General features: G+C 43.7%; 1 pseudogene; it reads left to right on the forward strand.

Moving 5' to 3' along the window:
- The first annotated feature begins 473 nt into the window (after positions 1 to 473).
- LOC140209420 (CD48 antigen-like) overlaps positions 474 to 23296 on the forward strand; it is a 30873-nt pseudogene continuing 8050 nt past the window's right edge.

Here is a 23296-nt window from a genome sequence, read left to right on the forward strand (position 1 = left end):
CTCCTTTCTGACAGCAGCAATGAAAGGAGATTATGGACTGGATGGTTGGGGTCCTTGATGATGCACGTTGCTTTCTTGTCGCAGTGCTCCTTGTAGATCTGCTCAGTGGTGGGGAGGGTTTTTCTTGTGATGGACTGGGCCATATCCACCACTTTATGTTGGCTTTTCTGTTCTTTTGGTCAGGACTGCGGTGATGAGATAAAAGATCAGTCAGAGTCTCATTGATTGTGGAGCAGGAACAAGGGGCCAAAAATCCTTCTGATTTTATTGTTCTTATTTGGTGTGAGGTGAAATACTGACATCAGTCAGTCCGCTCGTGACATCGAGCGCTGTGGCTTTCTGCTTGTGATCACACCTCTGTACTTCACCTTTTGCACAACACCTACTTTCTTGTCGACTGCTCTTCACAACGTACCGAATAGGAGAGGAAGCTTTGTGCAGCCCACCAACGTCTATACTGTTCTGTGAGAACAATGAACACCAGGCATCTGCTGATCACCTGCTGGCTAACTCTCTGTGCTTCACTCTGTAAGTTTGATTCAGAGCAAGTCTTTGTCTTTAACATCCTTCTCTCCAGGTTCGCTGTTACTTTCTGGACTTGGGCATCTCTGGGTCCCACACTACCAGGGCATGGAGAGTGTAGATTGGACGCAGTGAAGCTGCCTCTCCTGTCACACTCTCATAAAACACGAGTTTGACATAGAGAGCAAGAAATGTTTGGTTACTGGTGGGTATTGGGACAGAGGATTGGATTTTTCTGTAGCCACAGAACCATCTTGCTTCTAATTCTGGAAACGGAGCTTGAGAAACAGGTATCAGTTGTTCACAGGATTGGGAAGGATTGGCAGGGATGTGGAATTGAGTACATGTGACCCAGGATCCCTTAGAACCCAGGAACTGGGATCTGGTCTGGAGATGTTTCATGGGAAAAGATCCTGATGGGGAATCGCTGTAGGAATGGTGGATGGTGGGGGCAGGAAGTGGTGGGTGTGGGGGGCACTGGAATGGAGAAAGAGAGTAGAAATTGTTAACAGTCATCTCCCTTTTTGGCACCCAAGTGCTGGTTTTCACTCTCTCTCGGCAGACAGACTGTCGATCTGTCAATAACTCAAATCACAATAATGGACATACAAACATTGAGAGAGAATGATAAAGAAAATCCTGATATCATTGCCGGAAACGGTTGTTAACCTGCAGAATTAGTCATAAGCCTGAGGATTGAGATTGATTACGAACACAGCAAAGGGTAACAGATAAATCACTGAAGAAAGTGAAAATGGAAAGTTGAAGGATATTAAAAACAGACTGTGAGAGCCGGAATCAGGACATGAAACAAACACAGCAGCAGGTACAACTGTAGTTCCCTTACAGACAGACGTGGGTCTTTGTAATGGGGAATGAAGGAACTGTAGAGGAAATAACCATGGCTTTTTGTGTGTCTTTGTGGAACACACAAAAACCTGCCAGAAGTACAGGATAGACAAGTGTTGAATGCTAGTGTAGAAATAAAATCAATTCAGCGTCAATGATGAAATAACATCATGAAAATGGATAATTGACACAGGCCTGATGATCTCCATCCCGGAGTCTGTGGCAAGGTGTCAGTAGAGTTACTCAACTTCCTGGTTATCATCTGGCAAACTCTACAGTTTCAGGAATGGTTCCTACAGACTGTTTCAAAAAGGAGGGAGAGAGAGAAAACTGGGAACCACACATCTCCCCAGCTGACACTGAGAGCGGGGACAATGTTGGAATCTGTGATAATGGGTGAGAAATGGAAGCTGAAGGGGAATTATCACAAAGATTCACCAGACTGGTTTGTGATGTGGTGGGTCTGACATGTCACTAGTGTGGGTAATAGACTAGGTCTTTATTCAAAAAGTTCAAAATAAGTTTTATCAGAGTAGAGATATGTCACCACATACAACCCTGAGATTCTTTCTCTGTGGGCATACTTAGCAAATCTATAGAACAGTAACTGTAAACAGGATCAATAGACAACGAACTGTGAAAATGCAAATATAAATAAATATCAATAAATAACCTGTTCTTGAACCTGGTGGTGTAGGTCCTGAGGCACTTGTACCTTCTGTTAAAGCTTTTTTTTATGGAAAAAAGAAAGAAAGAATAAAAGAACTCCTACTATCTAAAACAGGAAAAAAACCCTAATAACAAAAAAACGGGAAAAAAAAACATTTGGAGCACAATCCCGGAACTGTACGCCATACAAGCCTCCATTAAAAAAATGACATCAATCTGCCAACCAAATCCATATACCCAAGCATCAGAAAAGGACCATCTTTATTAACTCAAATCAAATGATAATAACAGGCAAAAGAACCCCACCTTTTCTCGAAATCAAATCTAGGATCAAAAGTTCGACTTCTAATTTTCTCCAAACTAAGACATAACATCACCTGAGAGAACCATTGTATCAAAGTGGGAGCAGAGGCATCTTTCCATTTTAATAAAATAGCCCTTCTGGCCAATAATGTGACAAATGCAATTAGGTGTTGGTCTGATATAGAAATACTGTGCATATGTTGAGGAATTATACCAAACAAAACTGTCAATTTATTAGGTTGTAAATTGATTTTTAAAGCTTTAGAAATTGTAGAAAAAATAGATTTCCAAAATTGTTTCAATACAGAACACGACCAGAACTTATGTGTTAATGTAGCTATCTCAGTTTTGCATCTATCATACTGACTATTTACATTAGGAAATATTTTAGACGATCTCTCCTTTGTCAAATAATAACGATGTACAACTTTAAATTGAATGAGAAAATGACTGGCACAAATCGAGGAAGAGTTAAACAGCTTCAAAATTCGCAACCAATCCTCTGTTATCAAGGTCATGTTAAGCTCTCTTTCCCAATCTTGCTTAATCTTAAGTAAAGGATAGTTATCCTGTTGTAATAGTAAATTATAAATTTTCCCAATAAAACCTTTCACTAAAGGGTTCATTTTTAAAATAATGTCTAACAGGTCAGAGTCTTGTATATATGGAAAATTACTTAAATATCTTGTAAGAAATGTCTGCCCTGAAGATACTGCAAAAAATGTGAATATGAGAGAGAGTATTTAGTCACTAATTTCTCAAAGGACATCAATTGACCTTCTTGAAACAAATCCATAAAGGAAAAAATTCCTTTATTCCTCCAAAGAGAAAAGGTAGGATCACTAAGTGAAGGTTTAAATAAATAGTTTCGATAAATTAAACTAAAAAGGTTAAACTTTTGAAGATTAAAAAACTTACGAAACTGGTACCAGATTCGTAATGATTGATTAATCATAGGATTTATATTTAGAATAGACATTTTGGCTAATTGTACAGGTAAAGGAGCTCCTAATAACAAAGTTACATGAAATTGTTTCACAATTTTCAATTCCAAATCAACCCAAGATGGTCGTTCCTTTTTTTCGGTCCAATATAACCAAGAACACGCATAACATATATTAACCGTCCAATAATACATTCTTAAATTAGGCGAAGTAAGACCTCCATCCTTTTTTAATTTTTGTAAATAACATTTTCCAATTCTTGGTCTTTTATTATTCCAAACAAAAGATGAAATAATAGGGTCAACCTGATCAAAAAACTTCTTAGTTAGAAAAATAGGAATATATTGAAATACATATAAAAATTTTGGTAAAATCATCGTTTTAATTGCATGAATTCCACCTGCTAACGAAAGTGTAAGTGGATTCCATCTTGAAAAAAATTGCTTCATAAAATCCACCAAGGGAACTAAATTAGCTCTATAAAGGTCTCCATAATTCTTAGTGATGATAATACCTAAATATTTAAAAGAATCCGTAACTTTTAGAGGAATGTCATCATAGATAGAAGCAGAATCATTTAAAGGAAATAATTCACTTTTATGCAGGTTTAATTTATATCCTGAAAACAATCCAAATTCATTTAATAGTTTCAATAAACTAGGAATAGATTCTTCGGGATTCGAAACATAAACCAAAAGATCATCCGCATAAAGAGAGATCTTATGAATAGTGTCATTTATAGAAATTCCTTGAATATTTTTAGCTTCACGAAGTGCAATACCCAAGGGTTCCAACATCAAATTAAATAACACAGGGCTTAACGGACATCCTTGTCTCGTACCCTGGGAAAGTTGGAAAAAGGGGGATCTACAGTTATTAATAATAACAGTGGCAATAGGGTTTTTATATATCAATCTAATCCATTTATTAAAATTAGTACCAAAGCTAAATTTCTCTAAAACTTTAAATAGATATTTCCATTCAACTCTATCAAATGCCCTTTCAGCATCTAGAGAAACAACACATTGGGGAGTCTTAGAGAGGGATGAGTATATAATATTTAACAATCTCCGAGTGTTAGATAAAGAATAACGGCCTTTGTTAAAACCTGTTTGATCCTGAGAAATAATTTTAGCTAGTATATTCTCCATCTGATTAGCCATTATTTTTGAAAGAATTTTGGCATCCACATTTAATAATGAAATAGGTCTATATGAAGCACAATCAGTGGGGTCTTTATCTTTCTTACGAATTAAAGAAATAGAAGCTTCATAAGATGTGGAAGGTAACTCTCCAAGCAGAAAAGAATCTTTAAGCATTTCCACAATATAAGGAGTAGGCAAATCTTGAAATGTTTTAATAAAATCCTACCGTAAAACCATCCAATCCAGGAGCTTTACCAGATTGCATTGAAAGAATAGCTTTCTGAATTTCTCTTTCAGTAAAAGGAACATCAAGAATTTACTGATCTTCAACAGATATTCTAGGAAAATCAGTCTTTTGTAAAAAGGTATACATATTAGAAGGGTCAGCTGGAAACTGAGATTTATAGAGTTCACTGTAATAGTCTTGAAAAATTTTATTAATATTATTAATTTAGTTATTTATAAATTAATTTAATTTTTATTTGTACCTTCTACCTGATGACAGCAGTGAGAAAAGAGCATGGCCTGGGTGGTGAGGATCTTTGATTATGGCAATGTTTCATGTAGAAGCTTTCAGTGGCTGGGAAGGTTTTATCCATGATGTACTGGACCGAATTCACTACCTTTTGTAGGATTTTCTGTTCAAATACATGGTGTTCCCATACCAGGTCATTACGAAGCCAGCCGGCATACTGTGGTAAATCACTGGGATTCTCTGGTGACCTGGAAATTCTTCTTTCATTGATAGATTTCTAGATATTAAGGAGATCAAGGAAAATGGCAAGAAAATGTTTTAGTCAGGAGCAGTTGAATATGTTGTGTGGTTCAATAGTGGCACGTCCGCTTCCTGCTCCTGCTCGTCATGTTGACACGAGCTCAGCAAAGTGTTTGTGAAACCGGATCACAAAGTGTAACAACAGAGCAGAGAGTGTGAGTGTTTGCAAGTGAGTGTGTCTGCGTCTCTGTGTCTGTGTGTGTGCACATGTGCGCATTTGTGTGTGCGTCTGTACGTGTGTGAGTGTGCACATGTGTGTAAGCATGCACAATTGTCTGTGTGTGTGTGTTTCTGTGTGTCAGTTTGTGTGTGTTTCTGTGTCTGGGTGTGTGTGTGCGAGAGAGAGAAAGAACATGTATCACACAATGGGAAACTTGAGTAAGGTGTATGTGTCAGAGCTATGGGTTGTTTTTAAAGAAGAAAGGGATTTTATCAGTTTGTATGTGGATTGTATTTTCTCAGTGTCACCTCACGGGTATGTAGTGTTCCGTCAATTGTGAACTTTTCGTGTCTAACGGTTTGTCTTTGAACAAAGTGTGTTTTCGCTTTGTGTTCAGTGTCTCATTTGGGGTCACAGGGATTGTTAATTTCTCTTTGTATTGATCACTTTTATTCAATTTGGGTTGACGTGCTTTCTTGGTCACTGTGTGAGTTGGAGAGACCAGGAGACTATGCTGTTGATAAGGATGTCTGCTTTAAATCTGTCAACCATCTCTACAGTAGCTGTTTTGATCAGGACAAGGTTGTCTACACACACACACTTCCTTGGGTCACCAACGAGTTCTTCTGTCTTGATTATGTTGAGGTCTATGTTGTTCTGACACCATGACAAAAGCATCATGATCACTTTCCTGCAGAGTGAACTCTCACATATGATCTTCAGAAGTTTGTTCAGATTTAGACAAATTCAGTTTGTACTCCTCCTGGTTATCGAGACCCCTCTCCCCTTTCTTGTTGCTCCTCTTCAACCTTCCAGATTTCCCAGCATTGCGGTCCTCCTCCCAACAAAGTTTTATCGAATTTAAACTCAGTCTACCTCCCTCGTGATTGGATTCAGTGGAATTCTGATCACAGTCTGCTCCAGTGGAACAGTGCTCTCCTTCTCCAGTACTAATGCCAGTGCCACAGGAGCTGAAAGCCACACCAGGCTCTGAGTCACTCCTCCCTGATCCCACTAATTGCGTTATGATGTGTTTGTGGGTGGGTAATAATACAAAGATTAAGACATTTATGGAGAAGTAAAAACTATAGGAAAAGTGGGTGTGGGGGTGTCTCTGACAGGGTGCCATGGGGATAAGCTGGCTACAAGATTATCTGGTCAATGGGTGATTGGGAGCAGTTGGAACAAGGAGAACATGGACAAAAGGAGATTGACGACAATGTATAGACGTGAACTATTCAACAGGAAGCCTGGTCCGGTAGGTCAGGCTAGACACCATCTCCACTACCACATCCAGCTAGATTCTCTTACACTCTTCTTAAGCCAATCACCCCTGGTGGGGCACAGGCTGCTGACAGCAGCTCACTAGACACCTCTATCCATCTAAACAGGGAATTCTGACCCTCTCGGACAACAGAAACTGTAGCATTGGACTGTTCACCCTCTTTGCTCCAAGGTCTGATGAGGAGTGGCAGAGTCCTCATAGACAGACTCTAACTGGGACTCCACCCTCACCACCTGACACTGGAGGTCCAGGCAACAGGTGAGGGTCGGACAGTGCAGAGTGTACAGGAGCAGCCGGTGCAAGGATCCCCTGGGGACGGGAGGTGCAGCCTGTGGGACATTTCCCAGAGACGGCTCAAGTTGTGCTGAACCAGCTCTGGAGGAGAGCTTGGGGGACCCAAATCCAGGGACAATTCCGGCTGAGTGGTGGTCACCGTGAGTCCAATCAGTCGACTTCCTGACCCCAGCACACTCACAGTGAGGGTATCACAGTATCTCACCCCAAACTTCCTAGTGTGAAGTACCCCTATGAACTGTGTTTTTGAAAAGAGAGAGAGAGAGAGTTATTTACCACCAATAGCTTATTTGTAAATGGGAGAGAGAGAGAGAGAGAGAAAGACGAAGACTCACTGTGGGACTGTCACTTTAAGGAACGAGAAAGAACTGGTTAACTGTTGGATTTCTGCTGGAGTTGGACACAGCACCGAGCAGCTCATAAGTTGCTATGGTGACCGAAGGCGGTGTTATTTAATGGACACTCAATGTTATGATTTTTGGCAGGTTGTTGATACTTCTTCAAGGACTTTTTGCCTGTTTACATTTCTTCACAGAGAGAAGAAGGAGGAGTTATTTGAGTGACAGTTGATGCTCAGCACGAGAAGATAAATAGGAGGTCAGATGATACAGACCTCAGACACATGTTTGGACACTGAATGAACATTGTTGTGCCTGCAGAAAAAGTGGGTGTTGGAAGATCGATCAGGCGGATCGATTCATCACTCTTGTAGTGAAAAGAGGAAAGGGGTTGACTGGTGGGGAGTTGTCCATGTGTCCACCCTGGCCTGGGGCATAGCTCCACCACAGAAAACCAGTCCCCTTTGTTAAAGTCACAGTCAGTGACTTTGAAAGGATTTCGAAGGACAACGAGAAGATCGACGGCGTCAGCTCAGCTGAAGATTCAAATCTCTCCCTCTCTCTCTCTCTCCATCACAACTCAACTCAATATCATGAACTGAACTGACCTTACTCATCATCGTAAGACTGTATTTTTTTACCGCTAGACTTAAAGAAGCTTGGTTTTTCATACATATATTTCCACACTTACTGATACTTACTTATATAAGTAATCATTGCTAATCTGTTTGATCTATTTACATTTATATTACTGTATTGCATAGTCACTAATAAATATTATTAGTTTATAGCAATACTTGATGCCAAAGTGCTTTCCATCTCTGCTGGTTCTTTATTCCTGTCACGGGGTTCGTGACATAAATTGGGGGCTCGTCTGGGATATGAACAAATTGATCGAGAGGCTGGTTTGAATTGATTGGGGGAAAATCCCTCTTGATTTGGTTGTGTAGAAATACAGCAGAAATAGACGTTAGTGTTGTGGAGTTTATGTTGGAACCAACCCCAGAAGCGTTGGATGATGCTATGAGGGTTGTGCGGTTGGGAATTGCTCAAAAGTTAAAACTAAAGGTGACCACTATAATGAGGAAAGCTCAGATGCAGATGATAATAGCCCAGCATTATATAGATAAGGGAACGTTTGATGAGGAGGCGTTAGAGTTGTTCGTGGAAGGTGAATCTGCTGAGGATGAGCTTCAGCTTCAGTTGGAAAAATTAAGAATGGAGCATGAATTGAAATTAAAACAATTCAAGAAAGAAGCTAGAGAGGCAGCAAGACACAGAGAAGAGGCAGGAAGACAGAGACAGCTCGAAAGGGAGAAATGCCAATGTGAAGATCATGTGGCAGGAAGACAGAGACAGTTTAAAAGGGAGAGGTGGCAGCAAAGAGGTTTAGTGTCGGACGCTGATGATTTTTACAGCTTGGAAGGGCTTGTTTTGTGTGATGAATTGAAAAGTTGTGTTCCTGATGAGGTAAGGATACCCAGATGCAGAGGACGCCGCTACCTTGCAGGGGTTTGATAAGAAAACAGACAAAATTGTTTTAACCCACGAGGTTGAGTTTATTCCAGAAAAGAGTTTGCCAGAGAATAGCTGTGAGGCTCGGGGTGAGCTTGAATTTGAAACTGGGACAAGTGATGACAGCCCAGAAGAGGCAGCTGTTCCGATTGACTGTGTTCAGGTTGTGGAAGTACCTGTGAGTTCACAGGGTTCTGAACCTTGTGTTAAAGCTCAGTTAAAGTCTGAAGTGTTGAACAAGGAATTAGAAACAAGAAAGAACAAAAAAAGAGAATGGATGATTGTATTGATAGAGTGAGGAAGGCTAAATACCTTATTAAGATAGACCTGTTAAAAGGATGCTGGGGTGTTCCTTTAACAGAGAGGGCTAAAGAGATATCAGTATTTGTGACACCGTCTAGACTGTATGAGTACAATGTCTTACACTTCGAGATGAAAAGTGCAGCTGGGACATTTCAAAGAATGATCAATTCTGTGATTGGAGAGTTAGAGAGCACAGGGGTTTATATCAAAGATTTGGTGGTCTGGAATGTCACATGGGAAGAGCATATTGCAGTGGTAGAAAAACTGTTTGACAGACTTTCCAAGGCCAATCTTACTGTGAACCTCGCTAAAAGTGAGTTTGGCTATGACACAGTTACATATCTGGGTTATGTGGTGGGCCAAGGCCAGCTGGCTTCTGTACAGGCCAATGTTCAAGCTATTGCTGAGGTTCCTGTTCTGACTGGCAAGAAAACTTTGAGAAGGATTTTAGGAATGGTTGGGTATTACTGTAAGTGTTGTAAGAACTTTGCTGACATTGCTCTCTCCCTAACAAAACTCCTGGGGAAATGTGAAAGATTTGTATGGAATGACCTTTGCCAGGAAGCATTTGAACATTTGGAAACCATCCTGTGTTATCATCCTGTGCTCAAAGCACTTGATTTTTTCAAAGCCATTTTCTATAGCAGCTGATTGGGCAGTCGAGGTCAGGTAACCAAACATTTGGAAAGGCTCAAACAGATAAATAGAGGGATAGCTCAAGCGAAGCGGCCAGTGGAAAGTGGCCAGAGCGTGAGTGGGCCAGTGAAGGAGTGGAGCTTTGAGGCTTTGACTCGAGAGGCTTCGACGAGAAGAGGCCGAGGACAAGCTAGCTCGCAGTTAGTTTTTACAATGTCTCCTGAGACAGTGATGTGCCTCTCATGTGAGATGTGGCAGTCTTGGGGGAACGCCCCTCTCCCGCAGATTCACATCTGCCAGAAGTGCATACGGCTGGGCGATCTGGAAGACCGTGTAAGGAATCTGGAGCAGCAGCTGGATGACCTTCGACTCATAAGGGAGAATGAGGCAGCCATAGATGAGAGCTACAGGGAGGTAGTCACACCTAGGCTGTCGGAAGCAGGTCGTTGGGTGACAGTCAGAGGGGGGAAAGCGAAGGTGAGCAGACAGGTAGAGCAGAGCACCCCTGTAGCCATTCCCCTGAATAATAAGTATACCATCCTGGATACTGTTGGTGGGGATGACCGACCAGGTGTGAGCCACGGTGGCAGGGCCTCCGGCACTGAGTCTGACCCTGTGGAGTAGAAGGGTGGGACAGAGAAGAGGAGAGCTGTCGTCATTGGAGACTCTATAGTCAGGGGAGCAGACAGGAGATTTTGTGGACATGAGAAGGACACCCGCATGGTTTGTTGCCTCCCGGGTGCCAGGGTCCGGGATGTCTCTGACCGGGTGCACGACATTCTGGTGCGAGAGGGAAAGCAACCAGAAGTCGTGATACATGTTGGGACCAACGACATAGGCAGGAAGAGGGATGAGGTCCTGAAGTGTGAGTTTCGGGAACTAGGCAGAAGGCTGAAGAACAGGACCTCAAGGGTGACGTTCTCAGGATTGCTGCCAGTGCTACGTGACAGAGATGGTAAGAATTGGAGGAGATGGCAGTTGAATGTGTGGCTGAGGAGTTGGTGCAGGGAGCAGGGTTTTTGATTTTTAGATCATTGGGATCTCTTCTGGGGAAGGTGGGGCCTGCACAGATTGGATGGGTTGCACCTGAACTCGAGGGGGAGCAATATCCTTGCAGGTAGGTTTGCTAGCATGGTTCGGGAGGGTTTAAACTAATTTGTGAGGGGGATGGGACCCAGAGTGATAGAGCAGTGAAAGAAGTGCATGGAGTAAAGCCAGATCTAACATACAGAGAGGCTTTGAGGAAAGAGAAGCAAAATAAACGGTGTAAAGACAGTAAGGTAGAAGGGCTGAAATGTGTTTACCTCAATGCAAGAAGCATCAGGAACAAAGGTGAGGAACTGACAGCTTGGATACATACATGGAATTATGATGTAGTGGCCATTACATAGACTTGGCTGGCACCAGGGCAGGAATGGATTCTCAATATTCCTGGATTTCAGTGCTTTAAAAGGGATAGAGAGGGAGGAAAAAGGGGAGAAGGGGTGGCATTATTGGTCAGGGATACTATTACAGCTACAGAAAGGGTGGGTAATGTAGCAGGATCCTCTTTTGAGTCAATATGGGTGGAAGTCAGGAACAGGAAGGGAGCAGTTGCTCTACTGGGGGTATTCTATAGGCCCCCTGGTAGCAGCAGAGATACAGAGGAGCAGATTGGGAGGCAGATTTTGGAAAGGTGCAAGAATAACAGGGTTGTTATCATGGGTGACTTTAACTTCCCTAATATTGATTGGCACCTGATTAGTTCCAAGGGTTTAGATGGGGCAGAATTTGTTAAGTGTGTCCAGGATGGATTCCTGTCACAGTATGTCGACAGGCTGACCAGGAGGAATGCCATACTAGATCTAGTACTAGGTAATGAACCAGGTCAGGTCACAGATCTCTCAGTGGGTGAGCATCTGGGGGACAGTGACCACCGCTCCCTGGCCTTCATAATTATCATGGAAAAGGATAGAATCAAAGAGGACAGGAAAATTTTTAACTGGGGAAAGGCAAATTATGAGGCTATAAGGCTAGAACTTGCGGGTGTGAATTGGGATGATGTTTTTGCAGGGAAATGTACTATGGACATGTGGTCGATGTTTAGAGATCTTTTGCGGGATGTAAGGATAAATTTGTCCCGGTGAGGAAGATAAAGAATGGTAGGGTGAAGGAACCATGGGTGACAAGTGAGGTGGAAAATCTAGTCAGGTGGAAGAAGGCAGCATACATGAGGTTTAGGAAGCAAGGATCAGATGGGTCTATTGAGGAATATAGAGAAGCAAGAAAGGAGCTTAAGAAGGGGCTGAGAAGAGCAAGAAGGGGGCATGAGAAGGCCTTGGTGACTAGGGTAAAGGAAAACCCCAAGGCATTTTTCAATTATGTGAAGGAAAAAAGGATGACAGGAGTGAAGGTAGGACCGATTAGAGATAAAGGTGGGAAGATGTGCCTGGAGGCTGTGGAAGTGAGCGAGGTCCTCAATGAATACTTCTCTTCGGTATTCACCAATGAGAGGGAAATTGATGATGGTGAGGACAATATGAGTGAGGTTGATGTTCTGGAGCATGTTGATATTAAGAGAGAGGAGGTGTTGGAGTTGTTAAAATACATTAGGATAGATAAGTCCCCGGGGCCTGACGGAATATTCCCCAGGCTGCTCCATGAGGCGAGAGAAGAGATTGCTGAGCCTCTGGCTAGGATCTTTATGTCCTCATTGTCCACGGGAATGGTACCGGAGGATTGGAGGGAGGCGAATGTTGTTCCCTTGTTCAAAAAAGGTAGTAGGGATAGTCTGGGTAATTATAGACCGGTAAGCCTTACGTCTGTGGTGGGAAAGCTGTTGGAAAAGACTCTTAGAGATAGGATCTATAGGCATTTAGAGAATCATGGCCTGATCAGGGACAGTCAGCATGGCTTTGTGAAGGGCAGATTGTGTCTAACAAGCCTGATAGAGTTCTTTGAGGAGGTGACCAGGCATATAGATGAAGGTAGTGCAGTGGATGTGATCTATATGGATTTTAGTAAGGCATTTGACAAGGTTCCACATGGTAGGCTTATTCAGAAAGTTAGAAGGCATGAGATCCAGGGAAGTTTGGCCAGGTGGATTCAGAATTGGCTTGCCTGCAGAAGGCAGAGGGTGGTGGTGGAGGGAGTACATTCAGATTGGAGGATTGTGACTAGTGGTGTCCCACAAGGATCTGTTCTGGGACCTCTACTTTTCGTGATTTTTATTAACGACCAGGATGTCGGTGTAGAAGGGTGGGTTGGCAAGTTTGCAGATGACACAAAGGTTGGTGGTGCTGTAGATAGTGTAGAGGATTGTCAACGATTGCAGAGAGACATTGATAGGATGCAGAAGTGGGCTGAGAAGTGACAGATGGAGTTCAACCCGGAGAAGTGTGAGGTGGTACACTTTGGAAGGACAAACTCCAAGGCAGAGTACAAAGTAAATGGCAGGATACTTGGTAGTGTGGAGGAGCAGAGGGATCTCGGGGTACATGTCCACAGATCCCTGAAAGTTGCCTCACAGGTGGATAGGGTAGTCAAGAAAGCTTATGGGGTGTTAGCTTTCATAAGTCAAGGATAGAGTTTAAGAGTCGCGATGTAATGATGCAGCTCTATAAAACTCTGGTTAGGCCACACTTGGACTACTTTGTCCAGTTCTGGTCACCTCACTATAGGAAGGATGTGGAAGCATTGGAAAGGTACAGAGGAGATTTACCAGGATGCTGCCTCGTTTAGAGAGTATGCATTATGATCACAGATTAAGGGAGCTAGGGCTTTACTCTTTGGAGAGGAGGAGGATGAAAGGAGACATGATAGAGGTGTACAAGATAATAAGAGGAATAGATAGAGTGGATAGCCAGCGCCTCTTCCCCAGGGCACCACTGCTCAATACAAGAGGACATGGCTTTAAGGTAAGGGGTGGGAAGTTCAAGGGGGATATTAGAGGAAGGTTTTTTACTCAGAGAGTGGTTGGTGCGTGGAATGCAGGAATGCACTGCCTGAGTCAGTGGTGGAGGCAGATACACTAGTGAAATTTAAGAGACTACTAGACAGGTATATGGTGGAATCTATGGTGGGGGCTTATATGGGAAGCAAGGTTTGAGGGTCGGCACAACATTGTGGGCAGAAGGGCCTGTACTGTGCTGTACTATTCTATGTTCTATGTTCTATAACATCAGGCGTTAGTGATGAAACTGCTGGGGCAGTACTGTTACAGGAAGGAGTGAATGACATTGAACATCCAGTAGCTTATTTCTGAAAGAAATTCAATGTACACCAGAAAAAAAATTTCAACTGTTGAAAAGGAATTACTAGCACCTATTCTGGCTTTACAACATTTTGAGGCCTATGACCAGAGACCTCAAAATCTTTCTGTTGCCCAGAGACCACTTGTGGTTTACACGGGTTATAATCCGTTGATGTTTCTAACTAAGATGAAGGATATGAATAGAAGATTTTAAAATTGGAGTCTGATATTGCAGGAATGTGACTTAAAAATCAAACATGTAGAAGGTACTGACAATATTATAGCTGATTAGTTATCTAGATATTAAGTTGGAATTTGAACACATTTTTGCTCAGTTATCTGATGATTTTACCTGTATTGTTTCAAACTCTGTAATTTACATTTGGACAAAAGAAATAGTCTTCATCAATTGCTTTTCTCCTGAGGAAGGGAAGTGTGACGGGACCCTGAAGTACCCCTATGAACTGTGCTTTTGAAAAGAGAGAGAGAGAGTTATTTACCACCGATATCTTGTTTGTAAAAGAGAGAGAGAGGCGAAGACTAACTGTGGGACTGTCACTTTAAGGAACGAGAAAGAACTGGTTAACTGTTGGATTTCTGCTGGAGTTGGAGACAGCACCAAGCAGTTCGTAAGTTGCTATGGTGACCGAAGGCAGTGTTATTTAATGGACACTCGATGTTATGATTTTTAGTAGGTTGTTGATACTTCTTCTGGGACTTTTTGCCTGCTTGCATTTCTTCACAGAGAGAGGAAGGAGGAGTTATTTGAGTGACAATTGATGCTCAGCACGAGAAGATAAATAGGAGGTCAGATGACACAGACCTCAGACACATGTTTGGACACTGAATGAGCATTGTTGTGCCTGCAGAAAAAGTGGGTGTTGGAGGATCGATCAGGCGGATCGATCCATCGCTCTTGCAGTGAAAAGAGGAAAGGGGTTGACTGGTGGGGAGTTGTCCATGTGTCCACCCTGGCCTGGGGCATAGCTCCACCACAGAAAACCAGTCCCCTTTGTTAAAGTCACAGTCAGTGACTTTGAAAGGATTTCGAAGGACAACGAGAAGATCGACGGCGTCAGCTCAGCTGAAGATTCAAATCTCTCCCTCTCTCTCTCTCTCCATCACAACTCAACTCAATATCATGAACTGAACTGACCTTACTCATCATCGTAAGACTGTATTTTTTTACCGCTAGACTTAAAGAAGCTTGGTTTTTCATACATATATTTCCACACTTACTGATACTTACTTATATAAGTAATCATTGCTAATCTGTTTGATCTATTTACATTTATATTACTGTATTGCATAGTCACTAATAAATATTATTAGTTTATAGCAATACTTGATGCCAAAGTGCTTTCCATCTCTGCTGGTTCTTTATTCCTGTCACGGGGTTCGTGACATAAATTGGGGGCTCGTCTGGGATATGAACAAATTGATCGAGAGGCTGGTTTGAATTGATTGGGGGAAAATCCCTCTTGATTTGGTTGTGTAGAAATACAGCAGAAATAGACGTTAGTGTTGTGGAGTTTATGTTGGAACCAACCCCAGAAGCGTTGGATGATGCTATGAGGGTTGTGCGGTTGGGAATTGCTCAAAAGTTAAAACTAAAGGTGACCACTATAATGAGGAAAGCTCAGATGCAGATGATAATAGCCCAGCATTATATAGATAAGGGAACGTTTGATGAGGAGGCGTTAGAGTTGTTCGTGGAAGGTGAATCTGCTGAGGATGAGCTTCAGCTTCAGTTGGAAAAATTAAGAATGGAGCATGAATTGAAATTAAAACAATTCAAGAAAGAAGCTAGAGAGGCAGCAAGACACAGAGAAGAGGCAGGAAGACAGAGACAGCTCGAAAGGGAGAAATGCCAATGTGAAGATCATGTGGCAGGAAGACAGAGACAGTTTAAAAGGGAGAGGTGGCAGCAAAGAGGTTTAGTGTCGGACGCTGATGATTTTTACAGCTTGGAAGGGCTTGTTTTGTGTGATGAATTGAAAAGTTGTGTTCCTGATGAGGTAAGGATACCCAGATGCAGAGGACGCCGCTACCTTGCAGGGGTTTGATAAGAAAACAGACAAAATTGTTTTAACCCACGAGGTTGAGTTTATTCCAGAAAAGAGTTTGCCAGAGAATAGCTGTGAGGCTCGGGGTGAGCTTGAATTTGAAACTGGGACAAGTGATGACAGCCCAGAAGAGGCAGCTGTTCCGATTGACTGTGTTCAGGTTGTGGAAGTACCTGTGAGTTCACAGGGTTCTGAACCTTGTGTTAAAGCTCAGTTAAAGTCTGAAGTGTTGAACAAGGAATTAGAAACAAGAAAGAACAAAAAAAGAGAATGGATGATTGTATTGATAGAGTGAGGAAGGCTAAATACCTTATTAAGATAGACCTGTTAAAAGGATGCTGGGGTGTTCCTTTAACAGAGAGGGCTAAAGAGATATCAGTATTTGTGACACCGTCTAGACTGTATGAGTACAATGTCTTACACTTCGAGATGAAAAGTGCAGCTGGGACATTTCAAAGAATGATCAATTCTGTGATTGGAGAGTTAGAGAGCACAGGGGTTTATATCAAAGATTTGGTGGTCTGGAATGTCACATGGGAAGAGCATATTGCAGTGGTAGAAAAACTGTTTGACAGACTTTCCAAGGCCAATCTTACTGTGAACCTCGCTAAAAGTGAGTTTGGCTATGACACAGTTACATATCTGGGTTATGTGGTGGGCCAAGGCCAGCTGGCTTCTGTACAGGCCAATGTTCAAGCTATTGCTGAGGTTCCTGTTCTGACTGGCAAGAAAACTTTGAGAAGGATTTTAGGAATGGTTGGGTATTACTGTAAGTGTTGTAAGAACTTTGCTGACATTGCTCTCTCCCTAACAAAACTCCTGGGGAAATGTGAAAGATTTGTATGGAATGACCTTTGCCAGGAAGCATTTGAACATTTGGAAACCATCCTGTGTTATCATCCTGTGCTCAAAGCACTTGATTTTTTCAAAGCCATTTTCTATAGCAGCTGATTGGGCAGTCGAGGTCAGGTAACCAAACATTTGGAAAGGCTCAAACAGATAAATAGAGGGATAGCTCAAGCGAAGCGGCCAGTGGAAAGTGGCCAGAGCGTGAGTGGGCCAGTGAAGGAGTGGAGCTTTGAGGCTTTGACTCGAGAGGCTTCGACGAGAAGAGGCCGAGGACAAGCTAGCTCGCAGTTAGTTTTTACAATGTCTCCTGAGACAGTGATGTGCCTCTCATGTGAGATGTGGCAGTCTTGGGGGAACGCCCCTCTCCCGCAGATTCACATCTGCCAGAAGTGCATACGGCTGGGCGATCTGGAAGACCGTGTAAGGAATCTGGAGCAGCAGCTGGATGACCTTCGACTCATAAGGGAGAATGAGGCAGCCATAGATGAGAGCTACAGGGAGGTAGTCACACCTAGGCTGTCGGAAGCAGGTCGTTGGGTGACAGTCAGAGGGGGGAAAGCGAAGGTGAGCAGACAGGTAGAGCAGAGCACCCCTGTAGCCATTCCTCTGAATAATAAGTATACCATCCTGGATACTGTTGGTGGGGATGACCGACCAGGTGTGAGCCACGGTGGCAGGGCCTCCGGCACTGAGTCTGACCCTGTGGAGTAGAAGGGTGGGACAGAGAAGAGGAGAGCTGTCGTCATTGGAGACTCTATAGTCAGGGGAGCAGACAGGAGATTTTGTGGACATGAGAAGGACACCCGCATGGTTTGTTGCCTCCCGGGTGCCAGGGTCCGGGATGTCTCTGACCGGGTGCACGACATTCTGGTGCGAGAGGGAAAGCAACCAGAAGTCGTGATACATGTTGGGACCAACGACATAGGCAGGAAGAGGGATGAGGTCCTGAAGTGTGAGTTTCGGGAACTAGGCAGAAGGCTGAAGAACAGGACCTCAAGGGTGACGTTCTCAGGATTGCTGCCAGTGCTACGTGACAGAGATGGTAAGAATTGGAGGAGATGGCAGTTGAATGTGTGGCTGAGGAGTTGGTGCAGGGAGCAGGGTTTTTGATTTTTAGATCATTGGGATCTCTTCTGGGGAAGGTGGGGCCTGCACAGATTGGATGGGTTGCACCTGAACTCGAGGGGGAGCAATATCCTTGCAGGTAGGTTTGCTAGCATGGTTCGGGAGGGTTTAAACTAATTTGTGAGGGGGATGGGACCCAGAGTGATAGAGCAGTGAAAGAAGTGCATGGAGTAAAGCCAGATCTAACATACAGAGAGGCTTTGAGGAAAGAGAAGCAAAATAAACGGTGTAAAGACAGTAAGGTAGAAGGGCTGAAATGTGTTTACCTCAATGCAAGAAGCATCAGGAACAAAGGTGAGGAACTGACAGCTTGGATACATACATGGAATTATGATGTAGTGGCCATTACATAGACTTGGCTGGCACCAGGGCAGGAATGGATTCTCAATATTCCTGGATTTCAGTGCTTTAAAAGGGATAGAGAGGGAGGAAAAAGGGGAGAAGGGGTGGCATTATTGGTCAGGGATACTATTACAGCTACAGAAAGGGTGGGTAATGTAGCAGGATCCTCTTTTGAGTCAATATGGGTGGAAGTCAGGAACAGGAAGGGAGCAGTTGCTCTACTGGGGGTATTCTATAGGCCCCCTGGTAGCAGCAGAGATACAGAGGAGCAGATTGGGAGGCAGATTTTGGAAAGGTGCAAGAATAACAGGGTTGTTATCATGGGTGACTTTAACTTCCCTAATATTGATTGGCACCTGATTAGTTCCAAGGGTTTAGATGGGGCAGAATTTGTTAAGTGTGTCCAGGATGGATTCCTGTCACAGTATGTCGACAGGCTGACCAGGAGGAATGCCATACTAGATCTAGTACTAGGTAATGAACCAGGTCAGGTCACAGATCTCTCAGTGGGTGAGCATCTGGGGGACAGTGACCACCGCTCCCTGGCCTTCATAATTATCATGGAAAAGGATAGAATCAAAGAGGACAGGAAAATTTTTAACTGGGGAAAGGCAAATTATGAGGCTATAAGGCTAGAACTTGCGGGTGTGAATTGGGATGATGTTTTTGCAGGGAAATGTACTATGGACATGTGGTCGATGTTTAGAGATCTTTTGCGGGATGTAAGGATAAATTTGTCCCGGTGAGGAAGATAAAGAATGGTAGGGTGAAGGAACCATGGGTGACAAGTGAGGTGGAAAATCTAGTCAGGTGGAAGAAGGCAGCATACATGAGGTTTAGGAAGCAAGGATCAGATGGGTCTATTGAGGAATATAGAGAAGCAAGAAAGGAGCTTAAGAAGGGGCTGAGAAGAGCAAGAAGGGGGCATGAGAAGGCCTTGGTGACTAGGGTAAAGGAAAACCCCAAGGCATTTTTCAATTATGTGAAGGAAAAAAGGATGACAGGAGTGAAGGTAGGACCGATTAGAGATAAAGGTGGGAAGATGTGCCTGGAGGCTGTGGAAGTGAGCGAGGTCCTCAATGAATACTTCTCTTCGGTATTCACCAATGAGAGGGAAATTGATGATGGTGAGGACAATATGAGTGAGGTTGATGTTCTGGAGCATGTTGATATTAAGAGAGAGGAGGTGTTGGAGTTGTTAAAATACATTAGGATAGATAAGTCCCCGGGGCCTGACGGAATATTCCCCAGGCTGCTCCATGAGGCGAGAGAAGAGATTGCTGAGCCTCTGGCTAGGATCTTTATGTCCTCATTGTCCACGGGAATGGTACCGGAGGATTGGAGGGAGGCGAATGTTGTTCCCTTGTTCAAAAAAGGTAGTAGGGATAGTCTGGGTAATTATAGACCGGTAAGCCTTACGTCTGTGGTGGGAAAGCTGTTGGAAAAGACTCTTAGAGATAGGATCTATAGGCATTTAGAGAATCATGGCCTGATCAGGGACAGTCAGCATGGCTTTGTGAAGGGCAGATTGTGTCTAACAAGCCTGATAGAGTTCTTTGAGGAGGTGACCAGGCATATAGATGAAGGTAGTGCAGTGGATGTGATCTATATGGATTTTAGTAAGGCATTTGACAAGGTTCCACATGGTAGGCTTATTCAGAAAGTTAGAAGGCATGAGATCCAGGGAAGTTTGGCCAGGTGGATTCAGAATTGGCTTGCCTGCAGAAGGCAGAGGGTGGTGGTGGAGGGAGTACATTCAGATTGGAGGATTGTGACTAGTGGTGTCCCACAAGGATCTGTTCTGGGACCTCTACTTTTCGTGATTTTTATTAACGACCAGGATGTCGGTGTAGAAGGGTGGGTTGGCAAGTTTGCAGATGACACAAAGGTTGGTGGTGCTGTAGATAGTGTAGAGGATTGTCAACGATTGCAGAGAGACATTGATAGGATGCAGAAGTGGGCTGAGAAGTGACAGATGGAGTTCAACCCGGAGAAGTGTGAGGTGGTACACTTTGGAAGGACAAACTCCAAGGCAGAGTACAAAGTAAATGGCAGGATACTTGGTAGTGTGGAGGAGCAGAGGGATCTCGGGGTACATGTCCACAGATCCCTGAAAGTTGCCTCACAGGTGGATAGGGTAGTCAAGAAAGCTTATGGGGTGTTAGCTTTCATAAGTCAAGGATAGAGTTTAAGAGTCGCGATGTAATGATGCAGCTCTATAAAACTCTGGTTAGGCCACACTTGGACTACTTTGTCCAGTTCTGGTCACCTCACTATAGGAAGGATGTGGAGATCCAACAACGAGAAGATCGACGGCGTCAGCTCACCTGAAGATTCAAATCTCTCCCTCTCTCTCTCCATCACTACTCAACTGAATACCACGAACTGAACTGAACTTTACTCATCATCATAAGACTGTATCTTCTTACCCCTAGACCTAAAGAAGCTTGGCTTATCATACATATATTTCTACACTTACTGATACTGTACTTACTTATACATATAACCATTGCTAACCTGATTGATTTATTTACATTTATATCACTGTATTGCATAGTTACTAATAAATATTATTAGTTTATAGCAATACTGGATGCCAAAGTGTTTTCCATCTCTGTTGGCTCCTTATTCCCATCACAGGGTTTGTGACACTAGAAAATATCTGTGACCCCACCCCCACCCCCCCACCTCCCCACCTCCCCACCTGACCATTGATATCCAGCTGCAGGCTACAACTTCATTTCTGAGAGCCGGGTACAGAGAGTCTAGAGTCCTGATGAAGGGTCTCTGCATGAAACAACACTGACTTTGTGCTGTCTGTCTCACGGGGCTGGGAACAACATGATGGGCCGCTTGGCTTCCTCTTTGGCTTTCCCAGGTCTGATTCCTCTTCCTATCACTGACCTCACCTACGGATTGTCTTGTCTTCTCTCCTCAGCTGGGACTGGGTCTCCCCCTACCACTGTGACCGGAACTCAGGGACAGTCAGTCTCCTTACCTTCTGGGATCCCAGTCAGACCGGACGATGAGGTTCATTGGTTTCGGGTATCGCCCAGAATCAAGATTGTGAAGTACACGAATGAGAACATCAGCTACTTCAGTAATGAGCAGTACAAGAACAGGATAACCTTTCATCCTGGGAACGTTAGTCTGGAAATCTATGACCTACGGAGAGAGGACTCTGGTGATTATGAGCTTATTTTTACTGCAGCAGGATCAGGAGCTGAAAATAAAACAACAGTGCGACTGGAGGTGTACGGTGAGTGAGACCGGTCCCTGAAACACCCCTAATGGATGGGTGAGGGCAGATCCTATGTGTTTCCCTGTTTACTGAACCCCACTGACTACCCGTGTCCAGAGCTGGGCTCACGGTCCCAGTGTAGTGAGGTTGAGTCAGTGTGAGCTTGGAGGACACACACGCCACATCCACCAAGACTGAGACAGGAGCTGGAAGGGATCGAACCGACATTGGGGAATCTCATGTATCTGAGACGAAGGCAGCTCAGCACACATGGAGAATGGACCTGGTGTGAATGGCCTGAACAGTCTGTATTTGTGGGTCACAGTTACACACTGTATCTCCAGTCAAAGGCCTGGTCTGTCATGTTCGGGGATCCCAGTTATCCAGTCTCTTTCCCAGACTACTACTTGTTAATTGTCCAGACTGAGGTCTGAGCTCAGCAAGGTGTTTATTCCTCAGCCTTCATGCTGTGCTGTGCTGAGTGAGACCCTGCATATTCATTACACTGAATATAGTGTCCCAGTGAGTGACAGTACACGGACACAACAGCACACTCACACACAACAATATGGTTCCTGACTCACTCTAACAGTAATATCACATTCACAATAATCTCACTCAGCAGCATCTGTCTGGGAAACCCTCTCTGCTTTGTTAGGGTGCATTGTGTAGTTAAGGAATATACAAATATTAATCTCACCACAGCCCATCTTCAGACATGAAGATGGATTGTAGATTGAATTTAAAATGCAGCTCTGAACACTAGTTTTCCTGTAGCTGTGGACTGGAGTTGATTGCAAACCTGACAATTCTGATGAACATTCATTTTGTGTGTCTGGAGTGTGGGTGTGAACGACAAGGTAGGTGAAAAATATATGGAGGACCAAGGAAGCATTGTTGGTACATTGTACCGGTACAATTATCCTGCATTTACCTTTGACCTTTAGCATGTCACAGTATTATGTAACATTGGGTCAAGAGGCTGTTTCTTCCAAGATTGTCTCAATATGATGCCTGTTTTTGGTGAATCACACATTTCTATATCCAACAGCTTTGGTGTCTCTCCGGTGACTTCACCTTACAACATCCTCCATCCCAGTGTTAATGTTCACCATTTGAAGGAGGAGAACATCAGAAGATGAGAAATAGAAAACAGAATACAGAAAATCATGAACATGGGTTGGAGACAGAGACCTCCTCTGGGATCGAGTAGAGGAAGAAAGGGATTGACGTTTACAAAATTGAGGGATATTGATAATATAATTGCAAGCAGGCTTTTTCCTCTGAGGTTGGGTCAGAGTAGAATTAGAGGTCATGGGGTAAGGGTGAAAGGACACACAAAAAGACAGTTCAATTGGCGGTACTGGGAGTACCCTCACCTCTACGGACACCTCCTGGCATCACGACAGGTAGAGCTGGGTGCTGACGTCAAAAGTCCCTGAGGAGAGAGAGGTCCAGGATGTTATGGGTGGGAACCCAGCACCTCTCCTCAGGACTGTAGCCCTCCCAGTCCACAAGTACTGGAGGCCTGCGACGAACATCCAGCTGTCGATGCACCGTGAAGGCCTCTGACCCATCGATGAGCTGCTGGGGAGGGGTGTTTTAGGGTCAGAACACAGGGGGTGGCTCATGAAAGGCTGGATGTGGGACACATGGAAGGTGGGATGAATGCAGTGGAGAGTGGAGGGGAGTTTGAGACGGACG

Source organism: Mobula birostris, chromosome 14, assembly GCF_030028105.1.
Source record: "Mobula birostris isolate sMobBir1 chromosome 14, sMobBir1.hap1, whole genome shotgun sequence".
NCBI classification, from domain to species: Eukaryota; Metazoa; Chordata; class Chondrichthyes; order Myliobatiformes; family Myliobatidae; genus Mobula; species Mobula birostris.